Raw genomic sequence first — 4,472 nt, 5'->3', positions numbered from 1 at the left:
ATTTCTGGTCTTTAGACTGTGAAAGACACTCAAGTTCAGCAAAGCATGTTCAAATGTTCCACTAACCATACCTATTTGTATACATATATCTTCTATAAATTCTTACATGGTCATTTTACGAACCAGAGACAAAAAGAAAAAGTACTTCCAGAAACCATCGTCAGTCCAAACAGTTTAGAGAATACCACAATGAAGAAATATATGTAAAGATGTTTTGCAAATTTAATATGGCTTAGTCAACATGCAAAAGAAGATAGTGAACTTAATATATATAGGTTACAATTCCACTTCCATTACTGTCCTGGACAAAACATCCTTGACTTGGGGAATTTCACTTTATTTGATTTATTGCCAGTTAACATAATCTTTTAATTACTGAATTGGGCACTGAGGAAAAATAGACATACAACTTACAGTCACCTAAGGTAACAGCTTTTGTCTCCAGCCTCAACTTCAGTTCAACACCTTTCTTTCCCCTAGGAAGTCTCCATTCCCACAGTTTCAGCAGTCAGCTCTGCCTTAGTCTGCAAGGCCACAGGGGTATTATGGCTCCACAGTCCCTCAGATCTCTTGTAGTACTACATGTCTTCCAAGAGCACATCTCCAGCTCTATTCCCAGCAATATCTCCTTCCACTATCTCCTGCGCTTCTTCCTTTGGTTTCTGAAAAAAATAAAAATAAAAATAAAAATAATAATAATAATTCACATCTCCTTGCATATTTCCTGTGAAGGTTCCTACATCCTGCAGCTACAGACCTTTCTCACTGATGTCTGAGAAGTGGTGCCACATGGTCCTTAGACTGGTTGAAGTTTTGGTCTGCAGTGGGCTGTTTCCGTCTGTTTCCAACTCATCTGGACCTGGCTGTGATTATTAGTTCTTGACCTCTTCCTGCAGAAGACACCCTGCACCTCCTGCTAGTTAGCCAGTTATGCCCAAAAGTTGGCTGCCTAGGAAGCAACAGGTAAAAGTCTATCATGTTTTTAAATAAATACAGACAAGTATTAATCTACTCTGGAATTACCAGGAAATTAAATACTCCCCAGTTACAGGTGCAGGTCTCTTCTGTAATGCCAGTTTTTCTGACATCATTGAAAAGGTTGTTTATTAATGAACCCTAAATTAAATCATTTTCTCTTCCTAGATTTTTCTATTAACCTCCAAAGAAGGTTAAATAAGAAGCAGGAGGCCAAAATATTTTGTATCATAGCATCCTTGTATCTTTCAACTGCCTTCTGAACATATTTCAGGCTAAACCTTCCCAAAGGCTTTTCCACAGGTATATTTATCACCAGGCCTTAAATAGCTGATATTATGCATAATTTTTATTAAACATGAAAGAATTTCAAATTAATTAGTTTATTAGTTGGTAAGCCTGTTTGTCATTGCTATCACCCCCAACATTTTTCACTGCATAACTGATAAGCTAAATACCTGACTATACTGAAAGTTAATTGGTTTTTAATAGAGCATCTGCAGGAAAAAAAAAAAAAAAAAGAAAAAAGAAAAGAAAAAAAAGAAAAAAAAAGTTGTAAGCTCCAAGGTATATGCCAATCAAAACATAATGGTTTTTAACTGGAGAAGATTAATACATGCTACTTCATAAGGTTTGAACTTGCCTCCCTTCTCCCTGAAAGTTACTTGAAAAGATAAAATTCTTACCCAAATGGGTACAGTTTGAATAAGATGCATTACTTCTTCCTGCCAGTCCTACTTACACAATTGCTCTCATACTGTTTCTTTAAGTTCAGTGGGATTTTACATCAGGGTAAAGTGACCAAGACTAATATAAGGCAATTCATTGTGCACATATTGTTTACCTTGGAAGACCTTTTGAGCAGTACCTAGTAATACCAAGAAGAAAACAGGAAACAGAAAATTAGCTGTTTATCTTTGAAGAGAAGAACAAATATCAAGGCTAAAGATGCATTTCTACTCCTAAAATGAAGAAAACAAAGATATTAAGGCTTTTTTTTTTCTTTTTTTTCTTTTTTTTTTCAGGTAGGAATAAAAGATAGAATAGCTTTATTCTCTAAGAATCAGAAGTATCAGTTCTGAGCAGGATATTTTTCAGTAATTTTTGAAATTATTACAGGTCTTGGCAACTGATAGAAAGAATTCTGTTTATTTAAAATATTCTTAACCATGACATTTGTAACTCTTATAAGGTTGTAGGTTTATTATATAATTCTTATAAGAATTCATTTCAATAAATACAGCCTTTAAAAAACACATTTTTTATGTTGGGTAGCATTCCACTGGAACATGGAATATAATTACATTATAAGGGCACTAGGGTTAAAGAATTTCATATTTACTATACAATTCTTAACATTAAATATCCTGTAGAAGTACTGACTTCCTTCACTGCATATCTGGATCCACACTCCCACACACACGCACTCTACCTCTAGCCATGCCAGAAGAGTTTAATATTTCTACATCTTTATGTATAAATTCTCTTCTACCTTCTAGTCTTGCATTACCAGCTTTAACTTTTTTTTTTTTTTTTAATCAAGTTTCTGTCTTGACCCCTGCTTTGCTCTTTTGTATTGTCTTTTATTTTTTGGAGCCCTAATTTTTCCATTTCCTTAAGTACTGCTGTTCTTAGATTTTAAAATGTCATGTTGTTTTATCTTGATCAGTGTTCAGAAAACCAAAATGTTAACTAAATGCATTACAACATCAATATTGCTCTCCTATCTAATACCAGCCATAGATATTCAGTCTTGGCATTTTTGATGTTATCTTGTTAAAACTCTTGGTAGAAGAAATCTGTTATTTTCCTGAAATTTTTTTTCACCTGACATCAAATAACACCAATTTGTCAAAGCCAAGCAAGCCTTTAATTATTTTTAGATGCCTGTTTTATTTTCAAATACATAATGTAGTTAGTTATTGTTGTGGTTTAACCTGTCTGGCAGCTAAACACCACACAGCCGTTTGCTCACCCTCCCCCATCCCTCTCTGGGATGGGGGAGAGAAACGGGAAAGTGAAGCCTGTGAGTTGAGATAAAGACAGTTTATTAAGACAGGAATATAATAATAACAATAATAATAATAGTGATAATGATAATAGTATTAATAATAATAATGTGTAAGAAACAAGTGATGCACAATGCAATTGCTCACCACCCGCTGACCGATGCCCAGCCTATCCCCGAGCAGCCGGCCCCCCACCCCGGCCAGCCACCCCTATATATTGTTTAGCATGACGTCAGATGGTATGGAATACCCCTTTGGCCAGTTTGGGTCAGCTGTCCTGGGTCTGTCCCCTCCCAGCTCCTGCTGCACCCCTAGCCTGCTCGCTGGCAGGACAGAGCGAGAAGCTGAAAAGTCCTTGGCCTGGTGTAAACACTGCTCTGCAACAATTAAAACATCAGCATGTTATCAGCGCTTTTCTCATCCTAATCCAAAACATAGCACCCTACCAGCTACTATGAGGAAAAATTAACTCTGTCCTAACTGGAACCAGGACAGTTATCTAAATGATCCATTTTCCTTATCAAAAGAAAAAAGGAAAAAAAAAAAAAAATAGCCAAGTAGCTTTAAGAATACCCAAGTTATTTCAGTGAAGCATGTTTTCATAGTTAGGTGGGTCTCTCTACTAAAAAAGTTACATCATCTTAATGGAACAGGTATAACAGGGATTAGACACACATTAAAGATTTATTTCAGTGCTTTCATAACAGTTAAAAGAATAGAAAGCTACTTACTGTGCTTTTTATCACTTTCATAGAATCTCCTGAGGTCTACTAATACCAGTGATATTCTTGTCAGTTCAAATCGTCTTAATTGCAAAGTTAAGGTTCTGGCATTCTGAAAAGGTTGATGTTTCTATGAGAATATTTCAATTTGTGCAGCTAAAAACCTGATATCATAACAGGTGCTCATTCTGGGAAAAAAAAAAAAAAAAAAAGACAGCTGTCTGTTTCTTATAAGCCTTTGCTTCTCTAAGTATGGGTAGACCTGATAGGTATTGTCACAGTGACAGTGTTTGTAGTGGCCTCCAAGAGTACAAGAACAAGATGGTTGATAAGGTTTGAGAATAGAAGTACAGATGATATCAGAGACATCAAGGGTATAAACATCAGCCATTAAAAAAAAAAAAAAAGTTATTATTACAGAAATGCAACCTTGAGAGCTGGGATGAACTGTTTTAGGGCAATAGGAAATGAGCAATGAACATGAATGAACATGTATCCCACATGCATAAACATCCTTATACAGTGAAAACACAAAAGACATAATCAGAAACAGGAATAGTTCTTCCATGAGGACAATGGTGTCCATCCCCAGCAGAACTCTTTAATCTGCATTAAAATATTTTTATTTCTTTCTTGTTCTAAACATAGATGATGGACATGCTGGTACTAAGCCCAGCACCAGAACAAAAAGTATGAACAGAACTGGAAGTAAATTCTGCTTATCATTTGAGATTCAAACCTGCTTTAGAAGAATTAGAGCCACAAC

At 35.6% G+C, this 4,472-nt stretch overlaps 1 long non-coding RNA gene across 2 annotated transcripts; it reads right to left on the bottom strand.

Moving 5' to 3' along the window:
- Positions 1 to 204: 204 nt before the first annotated feature.
- On the bottom strand, positions 205 to 3,184 carry LOC308190320. Of its 2 annotated transcripts, none has more exons than XR_013947073.1 (4): positions 3,132 to 3,184; positions 1,820 to 1,843; positions 758 to 949; positions 205 to 662 (listed from the first exon to the last, which is right to left on the bottom strand). It is a non-coding gene; the product is annotated as an uncharacterized lncRNA (long non-coding RNA). The 2 variants fall into 2 exon arrangements; XR_013947074.1 differs by having other exon boundaries at positions 1,820 to 1,937; positions 3,132 to 3,169.
- Between the last annotated feature and the right edge of the window lie 1,288 nt (positions 3,185 to 4,472).

The sequence above is a fragment of the Anser brachyrhynchus genome (assembly GCF_964034855.1).
Source record: "Anser brachyrhynchus genome assembly, chromosome: 2".
In the NCBI taxonomy this organism is placed as follows: Eukaryota; Metazoa; Chordata; class Aves; order Anseriformes; family Anatidae; genus Anser; species Anser brachyrhynchus.
Note: the sequence above shows the minus strand (reverse complement) of the source record. Positions and strands in the feature narration are given on the sequence as shown.